Source organism: Tachyglossus aculeatus, chromosome 6 (genome assembly GCF_015852505.1).
Source record: "Tachyglossus aculeatus isolate mTacAcu1 chromosome 6, mTacAcu1.pri, whole genome shotgun sequence".
NCBI classification, from domain to species: domain Eukaryota; kingdom Metazoa; phylum Chordata; class Mammalia; order Monotremata; family Tachyglossidae; genus Tachyglossus; species Tachyglossus aculeatus.
In genome coordinates this window covers 10,095,263-10,120,621 of record NC_052071.1, presented here as the reverse complement: position 1 = coordinate 10,120,621, position 25,359 = coordinate 10,095,263, and the positions used below count along the sequence as shown (strand labels likewise).

Here is a 25,359-nt window from a genome sequence, read left to right as displayed (position 1 = left end):
TACCCCCACAGAACAGCCCTGCAGGGAGAAGAACCTTGGGGAAGTTTTCCCGGGCAACAAAGGCTCATGTCTAGCAAGCCACAGAACATTTAGTGAGCTTCACTCTTAACACTAGGCTCTTCCCCCTTCCCCTCTCCCCCTCCCTCAGAGGCAGTCACTGTCAAACACAGAGGGGTTCCACCTCTAAAGGAACTGGGGATTTGCAGGGTGACCCTGTGGACAGGACTGCATTTAGGGAGAACTGACCCCTCTATAGAATTAAGGACCCTGGGTCTTCTCAGTCCCAGAGTTAAGTTGGACAGAACCAGTTCCCTATGCAGAGCCTTAGCCCCAGTTGGTAGAACCAGCCACAGTACTGAGAGTGACAGGCTCCTCTGCACACCTGGTCTTCCTCTTGCAGTAACCCCTCATCATCCCCACATGCCCCCCAATCACCTTCCCTTAGAGATGGAAGCTTAGCTCTGGATTCCTCATCTCCATGGGGATCAGCTGCTCTGGGTCCCCACTGAAGGGGAAACAGTCCTCATGGCCAGGAAGGTTGGTGAGAAGGTTCTGGGAAGGGAAATCCACTGGTCCATCTTTTCCCGTCATAAGGACTCCGACATCCACCTTCAAACGACACTTACCTGGGATTAGAAAAAGCCCAAAAGCTCCAGCCTGCTCCTTATGCCTCACTTGGACCACATCCTCCCTCCACCCCCGACCTGCACCTTCCCAGTGGATCTCCCAGCCTTCTCCCACATCTTGTAATGCCCTACTGAAATTTTTTCTTCTCTAACAAGCCTTCTCTGACAAGCCCTCCTCCCCACTGCCGGCCCCTGATGCCAGCCCCCAATGCCCCCACCCCTCTAAACATGCATTTTAATTTCACTTCCAGCTCACGCATGCACTTACTCTCACCCACTAAGCCCTGAAGCATTAATCCCCATTAAGTACATATCTTTTTACTCAGATTCTTCCCTTACCTGTATTGTATCTTCTGGGTCCCCCTTATTATATTGATGCTGGACCTATAAGGCAGGAAGAGAACTCTGTTAGAATTGCAGACAAGTGGGGACAGGTGTGTTGAGGTGGGTGAGTGAGGGTGGCATGCAACAGGTGTATTGCAGTCTACTCCGCCAAGCACTTAGTACAGTGCTCTGCAAGCCCTCACGTACCATTGATGGATTGCAGGAGCCAAATGCCCTTGAGAACTTCCACAGCCACAGCAAGAAGCTGGAGAACAAAGAGGCAGTTTGAGTGGCCAGGTAGCCTGGTGAGAGCATTATGCCCTTCAACCCAGTACCCAACCCTGACCCCGAACCCAGGCATTAATGAGATCGACGTCCGTGAGAATGATACCTCCACAGAACAGCCCCGCATGGAGGGCCTTGGGGAAGTTTCCTGGCCCAGTACAGCTCACATCTAGCAAGCCACAGAACACTTTAGTCAGCATCACTCTAAACACTAGGCTCTTCCCCGCTCCTGCCCACCCTCCCAACTTCCTCAGAGGAAGTCACTGTCAAGCACAGAGGGGTTCCACCGCTAGAGGTGCTGAGGATTTGCAGAGTGACCCTGTGGACAGGACTGTGGGTTCAGGCAGGAATGGCCCATCTATAGAATTCAGGGTCCTGGGTCTTCTCAGTCCCAATGTCAAGTCAAACCGAGTCAGTTCCCTATGCAGAGCCTTAGCCCCATTTGGTAGAACCAGCCACAGTACTGACAGTGAGAGGCTCCTCTGCACACCTTATTCTCCTCCTGCATTAACCCCTAGTCATCCACACATGGCCCCATCACCTTCCCTTAGAGATGGGACCACCTCTATTTGTTGCTAACTTGTACTTCCCAAGCGCTTAATACAGTGCTCTGCACACAATCAGCGCTCAATACATACGATTGAATGAATGAGTGAATGGAAGCTCAGCTCCTGATTCTTCCACTCCATTGGGATCAGCTGTTCTGGGTCCTCACTGAAGGGGCAACAGGCCTCATGGCCAGGAAGGGTGCTGAGAAGCTTCTGGGAGGAGAAATGAGCTAGTCCTTCTCTTCTGCTCATCAAGACTCCTTCGACATCCACCTCCGGATGGCACTCACCTGGGATTAGGAAAAGCCCGAAAACTCCAGCCAGCTCCTAATGCCTCAATTGGACCACATCCACACTCAACCCATCCCAAATATCCTCCCATCTGGCATTCCCACCCCCCACCTACCCAATGTACCAGGGGTCTTCCACCTCTTTAAAATGCCTACTGAAGTTGTTTCTTCTTCAACAGGCCTTCTCTAACTAAAGTTCTCATCTTCCTAGCCCCTCCCCAAACATTTTACTTTCCCTTCCAGCTCACCAGTGCACTTAATCCCACCCCCTAAGCACTGAAGCATTCACCCCACATCAATTAAGTACCTATTGTTTTACCCAGAATCTTCCCTTACCTGTACTGCATCACCTGGATCCGATCCCCCTCATTACACCGATACTGGACCTGTAAGATTCAAAGAGAATTATGTCAGCATGCACAAGACAGGCCTATCTGAAGGTTTAAGGGAAAGCAACACCATAATGAGAACAGAGAAGTGGGGACAGGTGTGTTGAGTCAAGGCTGCAAGAAACATGTCTGCTTAATCTATTCTACTAGGCTCTCATAAGCAGTTAGTACAATACTCCTCCCAAAGGAAGATCTCAAATGCTGTTGGTTGATTGCTGTAGCAAAGCGTCCCTTAGAACTTCCCCTGCCAGGGAGAGAAGTGGTAGAACAAAGAGGCAGTTTGAGTGCCCAGGAAGCCATCTAAGATGGAGTAGTAGCCCTTTTGCCCACTAACCACCCTTACCGCCCAACGCAGGAATGAGTAAGGTCAGGGTAGAATAAAGATACCCTCTCAGCACAACCCTACAGGCAAAATCATGGGGAAATTACATGGCCTTAAAGAACTCCCAGCAATCAAACCAGTAAGCAGATTCAAGGATCCCAAATCATCAAAACCGCCTTCCAAAAATCCCCTTATTCTCCCCAGCTCACCAAACTCAGCCCTTACAACGATTCAAAGACAACCAGCCTTGAAGTGAGTGGGGCCCCTGTAGGCTTATATAGGGCAGGGAGATTGTGGGGGCGGGGCGTGCATGCGTCAGTCACTAATTCCCTTCTAGACTGTAAGCCCACTGTTCGGTAGGGACTGTCTCTATATGTTGCCAGCTTGTACTTCCCAAGCACTTAGTACAGTGCTCTGCACACAGTAAGTGCTCAATAAATACGACTGATTGATTAATTCCCCTGATTGGAAACAGCTGGGGTAGAGATCAGTTGTCCCTGAGGGAAGGTCCAGCTGCATCATTGGATGAGGGTATGGTTGCCAGAAAGATAGAGTAGGGCAGGTAGGCCTTTCCAGATTGAGCACCCCCTTTTCCTCTGCTCCTCCTCCCCTCTCCATCGCCCCTACTCCCTCCCTCTGCTCTACCCACTGCCCCGCCCCACAGCTCTTGTGTATATTTGTACATATTTATTTGTCCATTTATTTTGTTAAAGATGTGTATTTGTCTATAATTCTATTGATCTATTCTGATGCTAGGGATGCCTGTCTACTTGATTTTTTTTGTTGTCTGTCTCCCCCTTCTAAATTGTGAGTCCACTGTCAGGTAGGGATTGTCTCTATCTGTTGCCAAATTGTCCTTTCCAAGTGCTTTGTACAGTGCTCTGCACACAGTAAGTGCCCAATAAATACAATCGAATGAATGAATAGGATAGGATGAAAGGGTCTGTCCAGAGAAACACTAATTCCAAATGCCTCTCCAGTCAGTCTCATCTCCGGCCCGACCCCCACCCCCCTTTCCTGTCCCGTCTCAGTTCCCTCCTCACAACCCCCACATCCGGGCCGCTGACACCGGACCCAAGGAACGACCAGGAAAGCCTGGCCCTTCCAATTAGACAGCCCACCACTCTCCCCACCTTCAGAGCCCTCTTAAAATCACTTCTCCACAGCCTGGATTAGCAGAGAGAACACGGGCTTGGGAGTCAGAGGACGTGGGTTTTAATCCCAGCTCCTCCACTTGTCTGCTGTGTGACCTGGGGGAAGCCACTTAACTTCTCTGTGCCTCAGTTACCTCATCGATAAAGTGGGGATTGAGATTAAGATTGTGAGCCCCATGTGGGACAACCCTAGTACCTTGTATCTACCCCAGCGCTTAGAACAGTGGTTGATAAAGAATAAGCGCTTAACAAATGGCAGAATTATTATCATTATTATTATCTCCTCTAAAAGGTCTTCCACAACTAAGTTCTCATTTCCCCTATTTGTTCTCCCTTCTATGTGGCCTGTGCACTTGGATGCTATCCCTCTAAGCACTTCTATCTTCCCTTGTAGACTGCAAGCTTCTTAAGGACAGGGATTATGTCTATCAACTTTACGGCAGTGTACTTTCCCAAGCACTCCGTACAGTGCTCTGCACAGAGTAAAGGCTCAATGGATACAATTGACCGATAACAGTTACATGGCGGCTCGGGCTATGGGAGGCCAGCGAGCGACCCCCGTATCGCGACAACAGGCTCCGGTGGCTCGGTCTAGGGTGTGGCAGGGGGTTAGCAAAGGAAACCCCAGACCTATGGCCTAGAGCCAGCCTTCCTGCTCCTGCCTGCATCCCCTCCTTTCTGGCCTCGAATCGGGGGAGTGTCATCATCACGCGCCCCCGTGACGATGAAATGTTTTTCCGTGGTAAAACAATGTTTTTCCGTCTAAAACACAGACCCGGTTCTGGGAGTCAGAAGATCATGGACTCTAATCCCAGCTCTGCCACTTGTCTTCTGTGTGACCTTGGGCAAGTCATTTCACTTCTCTGTGCCTCAGTTCCCTCATCCACAAAATGGGGACAAAGACTGTGGGCCCCAAAAGGGACAGGGATCGTGTCCAATGTGATTAGCTAGTTTCTGCCCAAGCAATTAGTACAGGGCCTCGCACAGAGCGAGCACAAAAAATTCCCATGAGTCACGGTGCCCGACAGTGTGCCGGAATCCCGGACAGGTGGGCCGAACACAGGTCGACACAGTTCTCATCTGCCCCTCGATGGTTTCGGGGTCTATACGTGGCAAGGCCTAGTGGACAGAGACCGGGCCTACTAGTCAGAAGGACCCGTGTTCTAACCCCAGTTCTGCTACTTGTCAGCTGGGTGTCCTTGGGCAGGTCGCTTCACTTCTCTGTGCCTCAGTGGCCTCGTTTGTAAAATGGGGAATAAGACTGTGAGCCCTATGGGGGAAAGGGACTCTGTCCAACCCGATTATCTTGTATCAACCCCAGCACTTAAGAACAGTGCCTCGCACATAGGAGTTGCTCAACAAATGCCATTCAAAACACAAAGTCAAGAAAAAGTCTTTCACCAGTGCCTCTTCTCCCTCCATCCCTTAACTTGTATGGATCGCTTGAGGTTCTCTTCTGAGACCTTTTCCGTCTGACTTTACACTCACTCCCTCTGGGGAGCTCATTCACTTCCATGGCTTTAACTATCGCTGTTCCAGGTGAGATTTTTGGAAAATACCCTGGGCAACAGAGACCGGAGACAGAGGGACCGGTGAGGAGACCGATATGGTAGGCAAGCTGGGACGGGACAATATTCCCCGAACTCGGTGGGCCGTCAGGAGATGACGTCTGCAAAATGTTTTGAGCTTCTCGTCAGAGGGCCATAAAATACAGCCAAAGCTTGAATACCCACATTAATGGTGAGAAGCAGAGTAGCCGAGAGGATAGAGCCCGGGCCCGAGAGTCAGAAGGACCTGGGTTCTAATCCCAGTTCCGCCACCTGTCTGCTGTGGGTCCTTGGGCAAGTCACTTCACTTCTCTGGGCTTAGGTTCCATCTCCTGGAAAATGGGGATTAAGGCCGTTAGCCCCATGTGGGACATGGAAATGGAGATGGAAATGAAAAGTGACAGAGGAAATGGAGAAAGGAAGAGCTGTGAAGAACCAAATAGCATTATGGGACCTGCTTTAGGAAGGAAGAATCAAATTGCAGAAGGCCCTGCTCACCACCAACCAGCTTCCACAGCCAGAAATGTTCCCCATATTCAAGGACAAGGGAGGATCAGAGTTTGCCAGCATCCTGAAAAAAAGTCATAAGGCTCTTAAAGCATTATTGAGGTCTCTGGTGGATCTTCAGGATGAACTGCTTTGCCAGCATCCAGACACTAGGCACCTGGTAGGTGGGAAAAAACCCAAAGCAGAGAGTGAGGACGAAATTTCCAGTGTAGAGGAGGAAGAACTGCTTTCTGAGGAGGGACGGCAGCAGCAGCAGCTGCAGAGGAAAGGGCCACCTAAGCGGAAGCAAGCTAGAGATGAGTGACTACCCTGACTCCATGGCAAAACGCTTTGCCGATTTCACATCCTATCGTAACCGGACGCTGCAAAAATGGCATGACAAAACCAAATTGGCTTCTGGCAAGCCGGGAAAGGGTTTTGGAGCCTCTGAGCGCCCAATCCAGACTCAGATAGACCATATTCCGATGGACAAAGAGAGATTACTTCGGCGGATGCAGACTAAGCGCTCTTTGTACCGTGTTCTTGGCAAGGCCGAGCCAGAACTCCAGCCTATCCCCGACAGCGTGCCAGGGCAGCAGGAGATTTTGCCGCAGGCTCCAGCCAACGCTCACTTGAAGGACCTGGATGAAGAGATCTTTGGTGATGATGACTTTTACCACCAGCTTCTGCAAGAACTTATAGAACGGAAGACCAGTTCCTTGGATCCGAATGATCAGTTGGCCATGGGCGGGCAATGGCCGGCTATTCAGAAGTTACGGAGTAAAATTCACAGGAAAGTGGATAGAAAAGCCAGCAAAGGAAGAAAACTCCGGTATCATGTCCTTAGTAAGCCGCTGAGCTTCATGACACCTACTGACCGCACTACAATGAACGATGATGCCAGGGTTTATGGTGCTGTGGCTCGTGTCATTTTGACGCTTATCCTATCCCGCTTGGATTTCTGCGTCAGCCTCCTTGCTTACCTCCCAGCCGTCTGTCTCTCCCCACTACAGTCCATACTTCATTCTGCTATCTGGATCGGTTTTCTACAAAAACTTCCAGTGGCTACCCATCCACCACTGCATCAAACAGAAACTCCTTACCATTGGCTTTAAAGCACTTTAAAGTACCCACATCAGAGCAGAAGGGCCTGCTTTCTGGGGCCCCCTGAAGTGCTCAGAGATGGCTTCGCAGGCCAGCCGCTCACTTGGATCCTGGAGGAGTTGGGCCGCCATGGACTTTCGCCATTAGAAACGCCTCCGGTCGCACGGCTCCCGATCAGCGTGTCCGCCACGTGGCCGAGGCTCAGCTCCACCATCCCCGACTCTACCTGTGGGCACAGAACAAGCTCAGCTTGACCACTGCAGGGCCACCACTCTACCTGCAGGCACAGAGCACGGTCAGTGCCCCCACCACATGGCCACTGCTCTGACTGCGGGCACAGAGTACAGTCAGCATGCCCACCGCATGGCCACCACTCTGCCTGCAGGCACAGAGCATGGTCAGTGTGCCCACCACATGGCCACACCACTGTGGGCACAGAGTACAGTCAGTATGTCCACCAAATAGCCCTGCCTCTCCCTGAGGGCACAGAGTGACCACCCAGAGTCCCAGTCCCACCCTGATCCCCTCAAGTTCTTTTGCCCATGAGTCCCTGTGGGGAAGGCCGGCTGGACACCCCAAGGACTCTGCATGTGGCCACCGGGCCTCAAGCGCTTAGTACAGTGCTCTGCACACAGTAAGCGCTCAATAAATACGATTGATGATGATGGGGTAGCCCCTGAAATGAGAAGCCCAAAGACTGAAGGGGTAAACTCAGGCATGGACTTCTCCCCAAGAGGAGGGCATAGTTTGGACGCTTAGGGTTTGCTGATGCCCGCTCACCCACCTTCCTGCAGAAGAAGTCAGGGGAGCCGGTGCCGCTGGCCAGCTGCGCTGCATACGTCAGGGTCTCCCGGACGGGGAGGTAGCCCAGAAAAGTGTCCTCCACCAACAGCGGTGGAGAGGACACTGAAGTCAGTCCAGCCCCACACTGAAGACCTGCAGCAGCTAGACTGTCCGGCCAGGACACCGCACTGAAGCGTTTACACCGCCTGGCCGGGATGCCACTCGGGGATGTCTACGCTGCCTGGCCGGGATGCCTCCCTGTAGTGGACAGTGCCCGGCCAGGGAGACATACAGCACACACGCTGCGGCACCTGGACCGCCCGCCCGGGAAACCACCCAGTAACCATGCGCAGTCGGAGCCTAGGCGAGGGGAGGAGGAGGCCCCGCCCCGGAGAGGTCGGAGCATGCGCAGTCGCAACGCGCCACGGGGGGTTCGGGGGGAGGAGGGAGGCCCGTCCTGGAGAGCGCGGCGCATGCGCGGTCGGTGCCCGGACCGGAGGAGAAGGGAGCCCCCGCCCTGGAGACCGTGGCGCATGCGCAGTCAGAGCCCCGGGCGGGAAGGGAAAAAGGGGGCCCACCCGGGAGAGCGCGGCGCATGCGCAGTCGGAGCGCCCCGGTGCTCACTATGTCGCCAAATTGTAATAATAATAATAATAATTATGGCATATATTAAGCGCTTACTATGTGCAAAGCACTGTACTAAGCGCTGGGGAATTTACAAGGTGATCAGGTTGTCCCACGTGGGGCTCACGGTCTTAATCCCCATTTTACAGAGGAGGTAACTGAGGCCCAGAGAAGTGAAATGAGTTGCCCAAGGTCACAGAGGTGACAAGCGGTGGAGCGGGATTCGAACCCCTGACATCTGACTCCAAAGCCCGGGCTCTTGCCACTGAACCACACTGCTTCTCTATACTGTACTATACTTTAGTGCAGTATACTATATACTATCCTATTCCGAAGCGCTTAGTACAGTGCTCTACACACAGTAAGCGCTCAATAAATATGAATGAATGAATGAAGGAAGGAATAAATGAACGATACAGTCACCAAAGCTACACCTTCAGCCGGAAGGCGCAGCGCATGCGCATTCGAAGCCCGGGAAAGGGAGGGGGGAGAAGGGAGGGAGCTCTGCGCATGCGGAGCCAGTGGGAGGGGAGGAGAAGCGGGGCGCGTGCGCATTCGGAGACTCGGCGAGGGGAGGAGGGGGCCCCGCCCCGGATAGGTAGTGCGCCTCGGTTGGGGGAGGAGGGAGGCCCGTCCTGAAAAGAGCGGCGCAAGCGCGGCCGGAGCCCGGGCCGGGGAGAAGGGAGCCCCCGCCCTGGAGAGCGTAGCGCATGCGCAGTCAGAGCCCAGGCGGGAGCGGCAAAGGGGGCCCGCTCGGGAGAGCGCGGCGCATGCGCAGTCGGAGGGCGCCCGCGCTCACTACGTTGCCAACTTATAATAATAATGATGGCATTTATTAGGCGCTTACTATGTGCAAAGCACTGTTCTAAGTGCTGGGGGTTACAAGGTGATCAGGTTGCCCCCCGCGGGGCTCACAGTTTTCATCCCCATTTTACAGATGGAACTGAGGCCCAGAGAAGTGAAGTTACTTGCCCCAAGATCACTCAGCTGACAAGCGGTGGAGTCGGGATTTGAACCCCTGACATCTGACTCGAAAGCCCGGGCTCTTGCCACTAAACCACAATCAATCAATTTATTGAGCACTTACTGTGTGAAGAAACTCCTCACCCTGGGCTTCAAGGCTCTCCATCACCTCGCCCCCTCCTACCGCACCTCCCTTCTCTCCTTTTACAGCCCACCCCACACCCTCCGCTCCTCTGCCGCTAATCTCCTCACCGTACCTCGTTCTCACCTGTCCCGCCATCGACCCCCGGCCCACTTCATCCCCCGGGCCTGGAATGCCCTCCCTCTGCCTATCTGCCAAGCTAGCTCTCTTCCTCCCTTCAAGTCCCTACTGAGAGCTCACCTCCTCCAGGAGGCCTTCCCAGACTGAGCCCCTTCCTTCCTCTCCCCCTCGTCCCCTTCTCCATCCCCCCCATCTTACCACCTTCCCTTCCCCACAGCACCTGTATATATGTATGTTTGTACATATTTATTACTCTATTTATTTATTTTACTTGTACATATCTATTCTATTTTATTTTGTTAGTATGGTTTTGTTCTCTGTCTCCCCCTTTTAGACTGTGAGCCCACTGTTGAGTAGGGACTGTCTCTATATGTTGCCAACTTGTACTTCGCAAGCGCTTAGTACAGTGCTCTGCACACAGTAAGCGCTCAATAAATACAATTGATTGATTGCAGAGCACTGTACTAAGCGCTTGGGAAGTACAGGTTGGCAACATATAGACACAGTCCCTACCCAACAGTGGGCTCACAGTCTAAACCACACTGCTTCTCTATACTATACTGTAATATACTATATACTATCCTATTCCCAAGCGCTTAGTACAGTGCTCTACACACAGCAAGCGCTCAATAAATACGATTGAGTGAATGAATGTACGATACAGTTCTCAAAGATACATACTCAAGCCCAGATGGCGTGGCGCATGCGCAATCGAAGCCCGAGAAGGTAGGGAGCTCGGCGCATGCGCGTTCGGAGACCGGAGGGGGGAGGGGAAGGTGAGGGGCGCATGCGCAGTGGAAGCGTAGGCGAGCGGAGGAGGGGGCCCCGCCCCGGAGAGGGCGGACCATGCGCAGTCGCAGTGCTCCACGGGGGGCGGGAGGAGGGAGGCCCGCCCTGGAGAGCGCGGCGCATGCGCAGTCAGAGCCCGGGACGGGGGAGAAGGGAGCCCCCGTCCTGCAGAGCGCTACGCATGCGCAGTCAGAGCCCGGGCGGGAGGGGAAAGGGGGCCCGCCCGGGAGAGCGCGGCGCATGCGCAGTCGGAGCAAGCCCGCGTTCACTATGTACGAAGTCTGCTATGTGGCCAACTTGTAATAATAATAATAATGATGGCATTTATTAAGCGCTTACTATGTGTAAAGCACTGTTCTAAGCGCTGGGGTGATCAGGCTGCCCCCCGCGGGGCTCACAGTCTTCATCCCATTTTACAGATGAGGTAACTGAGGCACTGAGAAGTGAAGTGACTTGCCCAAGGTCACACAGCAGGTAAGTGGAGGAGCTGAGATTAGAACCAACGACCTCTGACTCCCAAACCCGTGCTCTTTCCACTAAGCCACACCGCTTCTTAATAATAATGATGGTATTTGTTAAGTACTTACTATGTGCAAAGCACTGTTCTAAGAGCTGGGGGGGATTCAAAGTGATCAGGTTGTCCCACCTGTGGGGTTCACAGTCTTAATCCCCATTTTACAGATGAGGTAACTGCGGCACAGAGAAGTTAAGTGACTTGCCCAAAGTCACACAGCTGACAAGTGGAAGAGTCAGGATTAGAACCCACGACCTCTGGCTTCCAAGACTGTGCTCTTTCCACTGAGCCACGAATATAGCAACTTACTGCTGTCTTCTCTTTCACATATCTCACCAGCAGAGATATGAGGCAACAAGCATTGTTTTGATGTTGGAGGACTTTATTGCAGAACACCATTCCTTGTGACTGTGTCTTGCCATCTAATGATTACTGTGGCCCACTGATGGAATATCTCAGTCACCTACCGAATCTGTATATACCCAGATGACATACCTGCAGAAAACTGAGACTGGCAAAAGGATGCCATTAAGATGGGTTTGATGAAAATGAAAATGATTGAGATTTAAATCCACAAATATGCTGCCCATCACCAAACTGAAGGTTTCTAATGATTACTACAACTATATAGCTCCATTCTCACTATCATGGCACCATGAAAAGGTACAGATGGGGTGGCTCTTATCAAAGGTATCAATCAACCAATCACTGTTACTGAGCGTTTGCTGTATGCAGAGCATTATACTAAGAGCTTGGTAGACTACAACAGGGTTGAAAGGCATGTTCCCCGCCCACCACGAGTTTACAATGTAGAAATACCTTCTTATACAGATAGCAGAAACATGGTAATGAGTTTTAAAATATGCCTTCCACCATCAAGGAGGCCCCCTGAAGTTAGAGGAATTCAGAAGAGAATGTTATACATGGGTTCTTCCATACACATTTACCTGTATGGACAGTGTCATCTTTCAAAATGAAAGGCCCTTATTTACCTATCTACCTGTCTATATATCTACTATCTGTTAATCATTAGTACTTACTGAGTACTAGGAAGAGTACAAAAGAGTAGGTAGGCATGGTTCCTGCCCTTAAGGAGATCACAGTCAAGCAGGGGAGACAGACACTGAAGTAAACTACAGGTAGAGGAGGCACCCAAGAATAAGAATATGAACAAAAATGCTGGGAGAATAAGTGCAATCAATCAACAAAGAGTATTTATTGTGCACTTACTAAATGCAGAGCACTGTACTAAATGACTGGGAGAGTACAATACAGTAGAGTTGGTAGACAATACCCCTGCCCATAAAGAGCTTATAGCCTAGAGGGGAAGCTAGACATTAAAGTAAATTAGAGATAGGGGAAATGGGAAGATAAAAGGATATGTAACGTAAATGCTGTGAGGCTGAGAGTGGGGTGGATATTAAGTGCTTAAAGTGTACATGTCCTAGAACAGAGAGATTGAACCAGCAGGGTAGCGGTTTGGATGGAGAGGAAAGGGCGGATCTTGGCGATGTTGCGGAGGTGAGACTGGCCAGTTTTGGTGACGGATTGGATGTGTGGGGCGAACGAGAGAGCGGAATCGAGGATGACACCAAGGTGTCAGCAGGTTGATGACTATCGGAAGGAGACACTGAGCCCATCTGTTCCAAAAAAGCAAGGATGAGGTAGGAAGTAGAGGCAAGCAGAAGGAAGAAATCCTGGCAGCCCAGGACTTGATCAAGCACATAGTGCAGTGCTCTGCACACAGTAAGAGCTCAATAAATACGATTGACTGAATGAAGCTGGTCTCTTTCTACACGTCTAATAATGACGCCTCTAACCTGGGTTGCTCTTCTGCTAAAGTATGCCAAGTCATTGGACCAGAACCTTCTAGAATTAGGAGCAGTAGCCACAAAGAAACAGCTGGCATCTTTGCCTTGGCCACCTGATTCCCAGGCTTCCAGAGGCTTGAGTTTCCCCAGTGAGTGCAAGCTAATCAGCCTTGTTCTGTCTGGACAGCAGATACCGGGGAGGTAGGTCAAGACCCAAAAGCCTGCTCCATCTATGTCTCGTTGTGGACGGAAAACGTTTCTCCCAAATCTGTAATATAGTACTCTCTGAATAAACGGCTCTGCACTCAGTTCAATTAGTATTAGTATCAGCCTCCTCTCTGATCTCCCATCCTCCTGTCTCTCCCCACTTCAGTCTATACTTCACGCTGCTGCCCGGATCGTCTTTGTGCAGAAACGCTCTGGGCATGTTACTCCCCTCCTCAAAAATCTCCAGTGGCTACCAGTCAACCTACACATCAGGCAAAAACTCCTCACTCTCGGCTTCAAGGCTCTCCATCACCTCGCCCCCTCCTACCTCACCTCCCTTCTTTCCTTCTACGGCCCAGCGCGCACCCTCCGCTCCTCTGCCGCTAACCTCCTCACTGTGCCTCATTCTCGCCCGGCCCGCCGTCGACCCCCGGCCCACGTCCTCCCCCTGGCCTGGAATGCCCTCCCTCCGCACATCCGCCAAGCTAGCTCTCTTCCTCCCTTCAAAGCCCTACTGAGAGCTCACCTCCTCCAGGAGGCCCTCCCAGACTGAGCCCCCCTCCTTCCTCTCCCCCTCCCCCTTCCCCCCGCCTTACCTCCTTCCCCCCCCACAGCACCTGTATATATGTTTGTACAGATTTATTACCCTATTTATTTTACTTGTACATATTTACTATACTATTTATTTTATTCTGTTAATATGTTTTGTTCTGCTATCTGTCTCCCCCGTCTAGACTGTGAGCCCACTGTTGGGTAGGGACCGTCTCTATCTGTTGCCAACTTGTACTTCCCAAGCGCTTAGTACAGTGCTCTGCACACAGTAAGCGCTCAATAAATACGATTGAATGAATGAATGAATGAATGACACAGAGGCAAAGGCAGGTATAGGAAATGAGGGCCTAAGAAAGGAGGATCTCTTGGAGGAGATGTGATTTTAGGAGATGTTTGAAGGTGGGGAGAATGGAGGAGGGAGTTCCAGTCCAGAGGGAGGACATGGGCAAGAGGTCAGGAGTGGGATAAACAAGAATGAGCTGAGGCCCTGTGGTAAGAACCTAACTGCTTAGAAAATTCAGACTTAAATGTATAGGTGAAGCATGAGGGAGGAAAAACAGTTTGAAGAGATGAGTGATTAGTCAGGGAAGGCTTCCTGGAGGAGGTGTGATTTTAGTAGGGCTTTGAAGATGGGGAGAATGGTGGTCTGTCAGACACGAAGTGGGAGGGAGTTTCGGCAGAAGGGTGGGTGTGAGCAAGGGGTCGATGGTAAAAGAGACAATATCAAGGCATAGTAAGTTGGTGTGGAATGAAGTGTTGCGGGCTAGATAATGGGTAAAGAATGAGGATACATTGTGTGAGGAGAGAGCTGATTAAGTGACTTAAAGCTGATGTTGAGGAGTTTTTGTTTGTTGGTAAGATGGATGTATAACCAATGGAGGTTTTTGAGGAGGGGGGAGACATGTACAGAATGATTGCTCAGAAAAATGACCATGAGGAACAGTGTGAACTACAGGCTGGAGAGAGGAGAAGCTGGAGACAGGACAGGCAGCAAGGAGGTTGATGCAGTAATAATGATGGGGTAAGACAAGTGCTTGGACCAGTGCAGTAGCAGTTTGTATGCTGAGGAATGGGTGGATTCTGGGGAGGTTGTGAAAGTAATACAGACAGCATTTGGTGACAGATAGAATGTGCAGGGTGAAGGACAGAGTTGAGTCACAAATAACGCCATGGTTGTGAGTTACTGTGAAACAGGAAGTATGATGTGGGGCACACATTGATGGGAATCTATCTACTATAGAAGATACTTCAGAAGGCTCATTCAGCCTACTAAAAGAGGGGACTACATAAGCAGTGAGAGCAAAACAAATGATTCAAAAATTCAGGCTAGCACAACCTCAAGAGAAGCAGCATTACCCAGTGGGTAGAGCACAGGCACGGGAGTTAGAAGGACCAGGTTCTAATTCCGGTTCCACCACTTGTCTGCTTTGTGACCTTGGGCAAGTTATTTCTCTGTGCCTCAGTTTCCTCATCTGTAAAATGTGGATTAAGACTGTGAGCCCCATGTGGTACTTGGACTGTGTCCAACCTCATTAGCGTGTATCTACCATAGTGCTTAGTACAGTGCCTGATACATAGTAAGCACTTAATACCATTTTTAAAAAAGAACAAAAAAACCACTATATGAACAAGCAGAGGGAGGCTGGGAGACCACTGCAGCAGATGGAACAAACTGGCAGGCATCATCATCATCATCATCATCATAATCAACAGTATTTATGGAGGATTGCAGAGGATTCACAAAGATCAGGATGCAAAAGGCCAGCTTGAAAACAAAGAGGAGATCCTGTGTGCAACAAAGCAATCAGTCCAACAAAGAACCACCTTAAGAACATGCAATGGAGAGGAGACAACAACTAAATTAATAGTATTCAACTCTGTGCCTGCAATGGAGATTCTTACTTATTTGTAGGGCTCTTCTTCAGGCTAATTCACAGTCAATCAATCAATCAATCAATCGTATTTATTGGGAGCTTACTGTGTGCAGAGCACTGTACTAAGCGCTTGGGAAGCACAAGTTGGCAACATATAGAGACAGTCCCTACCCAACAGTGGGCTCACAGTCCATAGCACTTACTAATTCTGAAAAGTGGTTCATAATGCAAATACTTGTTTTTATGTGCCTGACTAGGGTTTAGTCATTAGCATATAGGAGTTCTTATGTGGTTGAAATGAGGACTTGTCTCTAGTACTCTTAGCTTGATGTATTTTTTATTTATTCATTTATCTGTTTATTTATATTAATGTCTGGCTTCCCCTCTAGACTGTGCACTTGTTGTGATGTACTCTCGCAAGTGCTCAGTACAGTGCTTTGCACACACTAAGTGCTCAATAAATATGATTGAATGAATGAATAAAGAGATTCTAAGGACAGCAGAAGGCTATGTTGGTATTGTCTTCCAGACTTCTTGTTAATAACAATAATGATAATGGCATTTGTTAATCACTTACTATGTGCCAAGCACTGTACTAAGTGCTGGGGTAGATACAAGATCATCAGGTCCCACGTGGGACTCAGAGTCTGAGTAGGAGGGAGAATAGGTATTGAATCCCTATTTCGTAGATGAGGCAGAGGTGGGGCAAGGAAGAAGTGGGAGGAAGGGGCTAAGTGTAGAGGAGGAAAGAGATGGGGGAGAAGGAGGTGGAGGAAAGAGGCAGGGGCAAGTGTGGAGGAGATGGGGAGGTGGAGGAAGGGGGTAGGGGTAGCTGGGAGGAGGAGATTAGGGAGAAAGAGGTGGGGGAATGTGGGGCGGGCGGGCGGGTAGGGGGGAGCGCTCCATCTAAGAAGGAAGTTACAGATATGGAATCCACATTTTAAAGATGAAGAAATTGAGCAGAGAACTGTACTAGGCGCTGGGGAAGTACAAGTCGGCAATATATAGAGACGGTCCCTACCCAACAGCGGGCTCACAGTCTAGAAGTGGGAGACAGAGAACAAAACAAAACATATTAACAAAATAAAATGAATAGAATAAATATGTACAAATAAAATAGAGTAATAAATACGTACAAACATACAGGTGCTGTGGGGAGGGGAAGGAGGTAAGGCGGTGGGGATGGGGAGGAGGAAGAGGGGGAGAGGAAGGAGGTGGCTCAGTTAAGCACTGTTCTAAACGCTGGGGAGGCTACAAGGTGATCAGGTTGCCCCACGGGGGGCTCACAGTCTTAATCCCCATTTTACAGATGAGGTAACAGGCACAGAGAAGTTAAGTGGCTTGCTCAAAGTCACACAGCTGACAACTGGCCAAGGTAGGATTTGAATCCATAACCTATGACCCCAAAGCCCGTGCTCTTTCCACTGAGCCACGCTGCTTAACAACAACAACAATAATAATAATGGTATTTGTTAAGTGTTTATTTGGTATCAGGCACTTCTAGACTGTGAGCCCATTGTTGGGTAGGGACCGTTTCTATATGTTGCCTACTTGGACTTCCCAAGCGCTTAGTACAGTGCTCCGCACCCAGTAAGCGCTCAATAAATACGATTGAATGAATGAATTGTTGGGTAGGGACCGTTTCTACATGTTGCTGACTTGTACTTCCCAAGCGCTTAGTACAGTGCTCCGCACCCAGTAATAATAATAATAATAATAATAATAATGGCATTTGTTAAGCGCTTACTATGTGCAAAGCACTGTTCTAAGCGCTGGGGGGGATACAATGTGAGTTGTCCCACGTGGGGCTCACAGTCTTAATCCCCATTTTTACAGATGAGGGAACTGAGGCTCAGAGAAGTGAAGTGACTTGCCCAAGGTCACACAGCAGACTTGTGGTGGAGTCGGGATTCGAACCCACGACCTCTGACTCCAAAGCCCGGGTTCTTTCCACTGAGCCACGCTGCTTCTCAATAGGCACTCAATAAATACGATTGAATGAATGAATTGTTGGGTAGGGACCGTTTCTATATGTTGCCGACTTGTACTTCCCAAGCGCTTGGTACAGTGCTCTGCACCCAGTAAGCGCTCAGTAAATACGATTGAATGAATGAATGAGTGAAAAGGCGGGGGCGGTGACAAGCCTCGCGGTGGGCAGGCCGCGCGGGGCCGCGGGCAGGCGGCGAGAGGGGCAGCCCGCGCGCGGACGCCAGGCGCCGCGAGGGGCAGGCCGGGAGGGGGCCTTTCTGAGGGGAGGGGAGGGGAGGGGAGGGGAGGGGCGCGCCACGGCGGAGGTGGGCGGGGAGACGCTGCTCAACGTAAGGAGGGGCCCGTGAGGGCCGGGGGGCTGGCGGGGTCGCTCTGCCCTGTGACCTCGGACAAGTCACTTCACTTCTCCCTGCCTCAGTTCCCTCGTCTGGAAAGCGGGGATGAAAAGGGACCGTCTCTCTGTGTTTCCAATTTGTACTTCCCAAGCGCTTAGTACAGTGCACTGCACACAGTGAGCGCTCAATAAATGCGATTGAATGAGTGACTCCCCACAGCACCTAAGTAACTATCTGTAATTTATTGTTTTACCTATTTGTATTAATGCCTGTCTCCCCCTCTAGACCGTGAGCTCGTTGTTGGGTAGGGACCGTCTCTATATGCTTCCAACTTGTACTTCCCAAGCGCTTAGTACAGTGCCCTGCACACAGTAAGCGTTCAATAAATACGACTGAATGAATGAATGAATGAATGAATGAAAAGTTAAGTGATTTGCCTACGGTCAAATAAGCATCCATGAGCCGCAGTCAGAATTAGAACCCCAATCTTTGAGAAGAATAATAATAGTAATAAAAATTATAATGATATTTGTTAAGCATTTCCTTTGTGCCGGGCACTGTCCTAAACGCTGGGGTGGATACAAGCAAATCGGGTTGGACGCAGTCCCTGACCCACGTGGGGCTCACAATCTTGGTCCCGATTTTCCAGATGAGGTAACCGGGGCCCAGAGAGGTGGGATGATTTGCCCTAAGATCACATAGCAGACAAGGGGCAGAGCCGGGATTAGAGCTCAATCGTTCATTCATTCAATCGTATTTCTTGAGCACTAGCTGTGTGCAGAGCACTGTACTAAGCATTTGGAAAATACAATTAGGCAAAATAAAGACAATCCCTACCCAACAACGGTCTCACAGTCTAGAAGGGGGAAGGCAGACAAGAAAACAAAGCATCAAAATAAATCAATAGAATTATAGATATATGCGCATCATTAATAAAATATAGTATAATAAATATGTTCCTATATACACAAGTGCTGTGGGGCGGGGGGGGGTAGAGCAGAGGGAGGGAGTAGGAGCGATAGGAAGAGGGGGGCACAGTCTGGGATGGCCTCCTGGAGGAGGTGAGCTTTCAGTAGGTCCTCGAAGGAGCGAAGTGAGCTATTTTGGCGGATGTGAGGAGGGAGGGCATTCCAGGCCAGACGTAGGACGTGGGCCAGGGATCGACGGCGGGACAGGCAAGACCGAGGCCCAGTGAGGAAGTTAGCAGCAGAGGAGCGGAATGTGCGTGCTGGTCTCCCACCCCCAGATTGCCCTTGTGGGGTCCGCGTCCTCCGGAAATCGGCGGGGAATTTAAAGAGCAGAACGGGCTGAGCCTAAGGGACTTGGCGGAAGAGGGAGGCCGCTGCCATGGCGACGGCCCTGCACCGCCGAGAACCGCCGCCGTCGCCGAACTCGCCCGGTCCCGACCCGCCCGGCCCGCGCGCCTGGAGGAGACGCTCACCGGAGCAGCACGGCTTAGTGGAAAGAGCACGGGCCTTCTGACGGGAGTCAGAAGGTCCATTCTACTCCCGACTCCACCACTTGTCTGCTGTGTGACCTCAATAATAATGATAATGATGGTATTTGTTAACCACTTACTATGTGCAAAGTACTGTTCTAAGCGCGGGGGGGGGGGGGATACAAAGTGGTCAGGTTGTCCAACGTGGGGCTCACAATCTTAATCCCCATTTTACAGATGAGGTAATTGAGGCACAGAGAAGTTAAGTGGCTTGCCCAAGGTCACACAGCTGACAAGTGGTGGAGTCGGGATTAGAATCCATGACCGAGCCCGTGCTCTTTCCACTGAGCCACAAGTCACTGGATTTCACTGTGCTCCAGTTCCCTCATCTGTAAAATGGGGATTGCGATCGGGAGCCCCAGGTGGGACAGTGACTGGGTCCAACCCAATTTGCTTGTACCCACCCCGGCGCTCAGTACCGTGCCCGACACATAGCCCTTAACAAATGCCACCATCATTATTATTATGTATTATTATGTATGTATGAATTATTAGTATTACTTTTAGACTGTGAGCCCACTGTTGGGTAGGGACTGTCTCTATATGTTGCCAACTTGGACTTCCCAAGCGCTTAGTACAGTGCTCTGCACACAGTAAGCGCTCAATAAATATGATTGATTGATTATTACCACCGTATACAGCGGAACACTTTATACCTCACGCTTAGCCTAATTGAAAGGGGCGTAGATGCGCGCGCACACACACACACACACACTCCCTCCACCCCCCCGACCTAAAATAGCTACCAATCCGACTGGCTTCCCCAAATTTCCTGAAGATAGTCCCATGTCACAGGAGTTTCAAGCAGCCTGTACCTCATAGCATGCCATCCTGGTTCGAGTGCTTTGGCCTCTGCCCCATTAAGGTGTCTCAGCGCAGATCTTTGATATTTGCTTTCTTTGTTCCGCGGCCCCAGGGAACTAGTTCTTTCCCCCTTTTATCGGCTGTTTCGGCTTTGGGGGGAGGTGCGGAGGAAATTCTCATTTACTGTTCCAACTTCTCAGGCGGCTCATTACCAAGAGAAACCAGGGAGGATCGCCACCCCGCCCCTCCCCGTGCTTACATACCCCTCGGGTTCAACCCCACCCGGCAGCCTTTATCATAACGATGGCGTACGAAGCACTGTTCTAAGCTCTAAGCCCGGGGGGATACAAGGTAATCAGGTTCATTCATTCAATCCTATTTATTGAGCGCTTACTGTGTGCAGAGCAATGTACTAAGCGCTTGGGAAGTAAAAGTTGGCAACATATAGAGACGGTCCCTACCCAACAGCGGGCTCACAGTCTAGAAGGGGGAGACAGATGACAGAACAAAACATATTAACAAAATAAAATAAATAGATAAATAACATGTACAAGTAAAATAAATGGAGTAACAAATATGTACAAATATACATATTTGTATATGTACATATACATATGTACATATACTGTGCTGTGGGGAGGGGAAGGAGGTAAGGCTTGGGGAGGGGGAGAGGAGACTGAGGAGAGGGCTCAGTCTGGGAAGGCCTCCTGGAGGAGGTGAGCTCTCCCACATGGTAACTCACAGTCTTAATCCCCATTTTACAGATGAGGGAACTGAGGCCCAGAGAAGTGAAGTGACTTGCCCAAAGTCACACCACTGACAGTTGGCAGAGCTGGGATTTGAACCCGTGACCTCTGACTCCAAAGCCCGTGCTCTTTCCACTGAGCCACGCTGCTTCTGACTATTGTGGAATTTTAAGTTCTAACCGTGGGCCAAGCACTGAACTAAGCACTGAGAACTAGACCTAGCTGAGCACCCTAACTGAGGCCCAGAGAAGTGAAGTGACTTGGCCAATTAATTTTTTTCACGATGTGTATATATGTCTATTTTTTATATTGATGCTATTGATGCCTGTCTACTTGTTTTGTTTTATTGTCTCCCCCCTTCTAGACTGTGAACCTGTTGTTGGGTAGGGATTGTCTCTCTTGGTTGATGAATTGTACTTTCCAAATGCTTAGTACGGTGCTCTACACACAGTAAGCCCTCAATAAATACGATTGAATTGATGAATGAATGAATGGTTACAGAACTGACATACGGTTACGGTAGAGGCGGGGTTCGAACCCAAGCCATTCTGACTCCCAGGCCCCAGGCTCTGTCCACCTGGGCCATGCTGCTTCTACCTCTCTCTGCACTCCTCAGAATGCCAGGTGCTGGCTACACAGATGGCCACACACCACCCTCTGTGACTTGCCACCCTCTGCCACCCCTGTTGGGATCAATCATTAATCCATGGTAATTATTGAGCACTTACTCTGAGCAGAACCCTCTAGTAAGTGCCTAGGAGAGGACAATAGAGCAATACAGCATGGGCCTGGGAGTCAGAAGGACTGGGTTCTATTCTGAGAAGCAGCCTGGCTCAGTGGAAAGAGCAAGGGCTTTGGAGTCGGCGGTCATGGGTTCAAATCCCGGCACCGCCAATTGTCAGCTGTGTGACTTTGGGCAAGTCACTTGACTTCTCTGGGCCTCAGTTCCCTCATCTGTAAAAATGGGGACTAAGACTGTGAGCCCCCCATGGGACAACCTGATCACCTTGTTACCTCCCCAGCGCTTAGAACAGTGCTTTGCACATAGTGAGCGCTTAATAAATGTCATCTGTATTATCATCATTACTATTCTGGCTCTGCCACTTGCCTGCCATGTGATTTCACTTCTCTGGGCCTCAGTTCCCTCATCTGTAAGCTGGGGATTCAACACATGGACTTGTGTCCAACCTGATGACCTTATATCTACCCCAGCGTTTAGAACGGTGCCTCATACAGTGCTTACACGTACCATTGAAAAACTCATATCATCAAAAAGAGAGAGATTGGTGATGATGATGATGATGGAATTTGTCAAGAGCTTACTACGTGCCAGGCACAGAACTAACTGCTGGGATGGGTACAAGCAAACCCAGGTGGACACAGCCACTGTCCCATGTGGGGCTCACAGTCTCAATCCTCATTTTACAGATGAGGTAAGTGAAGCACAGAAATGTGAAGTGATTTACCCAGGGTCACACAGCAGACCAGTCGTAGAGCCCATGACCTTCTGACTCCTAGGCCCGTGCCCTATCCAGTAGGTCATGCTGCTTCCCCAGTATGCTGGACCTCTAATCCCAGTCACTGGCCTGCTCTGTGTGACCTTGGACAACTCTGTGACTGTGATAAAGACCGTGAGCCTCACATGGTTTGAAAAGGGACTGCATCCAACCTGATCACCTTACATCTACCTGAGTGCTGAGAACAGTTTTTGGCACCGAGTCAGCGCTTAAGAGCCATTTATTTATTTTGCTTGTACATATTTATTCTATTTGTTTTGTTGTCTGTCTCCCCCTTCTAGACTGTGAGCCCACTGTTGGGTAGGGACCGTCTCTATATGTCGCCAACTTGTACTTCCCAAGCGCTTAGTACAGTGCCCTGCTCACAGTCAGCGCTCAATAAATACGATTGAATGAATGAATTATTATCATCATGACTGTTATTATTGATTTCTGACTCCATCCGTCCCCCTCGCCAAGGTCCGCGGTTTGGATCGTACTCCTCTCCAGGGATTCCTCGACGGCGGACAGAGCCGGTCCGGGGAGGGGCCTCAGCCTCCCCTTTTTAATCTCCCCGGCCCCGGATACTCGGCCATAAAGGAGTCGCCCACCAGCTTCCCCGCGGGGCTCTGCGGTGACAATCTGCTCTGGCCACCTGGCCACCGCCGCCCCTCTCCTCGGCTGAAAGGGTACGGTACGCGGGGCCTTTGACCCCGGATAGCGACCGTCCACCGTCCCCGCCCCTTGCATCATCATCATCATCAGGAGAACTGTGTTATTTGTTAGGCGCTGACTGTGTGCCAAGCACTGCACTAAGCGCTGTACAAGCGCCCCCCCCACCCGCTCCTCGCGGGCGCTCCCTCCTCCCTCCTGCTCCGTGGGCTGCAGTCCCCTGCCCTCCATCTCTCTCTCCTCCCCCCCCCCGCCCCCAGCGGCGGTGGAGCGCTGGCCGGCTGGCTCCTCATGCTCCCCGCCTGGCTCCCCGTGCTCCCCGCCGGACTCTCCGTGGTCCCCTCGGGGCCTCCGGGCCCGGCTCGGCCCGACCGGCGGCTCCCCCGCCTGCTGCTCGGTCCCTCCCAGGAGGCTGGCCTCCCGGCCCACCTTCTCAATCCCCAAGGAAGAGAAGGAGGTCAGCAGGCTCCCCATCTCCCGACCCCCTCCTCACTTCCCCGCTTCTGTACCTGAGACCGGGCCGGGGGCAGGAAGGGAGGAAGAGGGACACCCCCTGCCCCGCCCCCACCGCTTTCCCTGCCTCCCCCCATCCCTCTTTTCTCCCCACTTCCTTCCCCCGCCTTCTTCTCCCCCAATCTCCCCCCTCCGCTCCCCTAACCTTCTTTCCAAGCCACTTCGTTTCTCTGCGCCACAGTTATCTCATCTGCAAAATAATGAGGATTGTATTTGTTAAGCGCTTTCTCTGTGCCTAGCACTGTTCTAAAGCGCTATTGAGACTGTGAGCCCCACGAGACAGGGACTGTGTTCGACCTGATTTGCTTGTAATAATAATAATAATAATAATAATAATAATAATAATAATAGCATTTATTAAGCGCTTACTATGTGCAAAGCACTGTTCTAAGCGCTGGGGAGGTTACATGGTGATCAGGTTGTCCCACGGGCGGGGTGGGGAGCGGAGTTCGCAGTCTTAATCCCCATTTTACAGATGAGGTAACTGAGGCCCAAAGTCACACGGCTGACAATTGGTGGAGCCGGGCGCTTAGTACAGTGCCTGGCGCATAGTAAGCGCTTAACGAATACCGTCATTCTTATTATCATCATCATTATTACCCCTACCTCATTCCTCCACCTCTTTCTCCCCTTTCTCCTTCCCCCAGGTACCCCTACCCCCTTCCTCCACTTCCGCTTCCCCATCTCCTTCTCCCTCAATCTCCTTCCTCCACTACCCCCAGCCCCTTATTCCCACTTCTTTCTTCCCCCACCCCCACCTCCCCATCTCTTCCCCATCTCCCCCCTACCTCCTTCCCTCTACCTCCTTCCCTCACGTCCTTCTCCCCCAATCTCCTCCCCACTACTACCTCTGGCCCCGTGTCCCCACTACCTCCTTCCCCCATCTCCTCCCCTGCTATCCCTACCTCCCACCCCCTCGTTCTCCCTCAGTCTCCTGCCCTCCACAGCCCCTAGCCCTTTCCCCCACTTCCTCCTTCCCCATCTCTTCCCCTGCTACCCCTAGCCCTAGCCCTCCCCCCCCCGCGCAATCTTCTTCCCAATTTTATCTCCCCACTTCCTTATTTATTTCCATTAATGCCTGTCTCCCCCTCTAAACTGTCAGAGGTGGGCAGGGAATGTTTCTGTGTCTTGTTTTATTGTATTCTTCTCAAGTACTTAGTACCGTGCTCCACACACAGCGCTTGGTAACTACGATCGAATGAGGGAATGAATGATACCTTCTCCACCCCTTTCATTCATTCATTCAATCGTATTTACTGAGCGCTTACTGTATGCAGAGTACTGTACTAAGCGCTTGGAAAGTAAAATTCGGCGAGAGATAGAGAGAATCCCTACCCAACAATGGGCTCACACCCCGGCTACCCCTACCTCCTCCCCCCACCTCCTTCTCCCCAATCTCCTCCTCCCCCCCCCCCTTACTGTTAGCCCTTTCCCCCCACTTCCTCTTTCTCCCATTTCTTTCCCTGGTACCTCTGCCTCCTTTCCCCCACTTGCTCCTTCCCCCACTAACCCTACTTCCTCTTCCTGCTACCGCTACCCCTAAGCGCTGGGGTGGATACAAGCAAATCGGCTTGGACAGAGTCCTCGTCCCAGGTGGGGCACACATTCTCAATCACACTCTGGGCGTGTCCCCCCTGCTCCTCAAAAATCTCCAGTGGTTGCCTATCAATCTTCGCATGAAGCAAAAACTCCTCACAATCGGCTTTGAAGCTCTCCATCCCCTTGCCCCCTCCTACCTCACCTCCCTTCTCTCCTTCTAATAATAATAATAATGATAATAATAATAATAATAATGGTGGAATTTGTTAAGCACTTACTATGTGCAAAACACTCTTCTAAGCGCTGGGGGGGA

General features: G+C 50.9%; 1 pseudogene; it reads left to right on the top strand.

Moving 5' to 3' along the window:
• The first annotated feature begins 5,885 nt into the window (after positions 1-5,885).
• LOC119929516 overlaps positions 5,886-25,359 on the top strand; it is a 35,366-nt pseudogene continuing 15,892 nt past the window's right edge.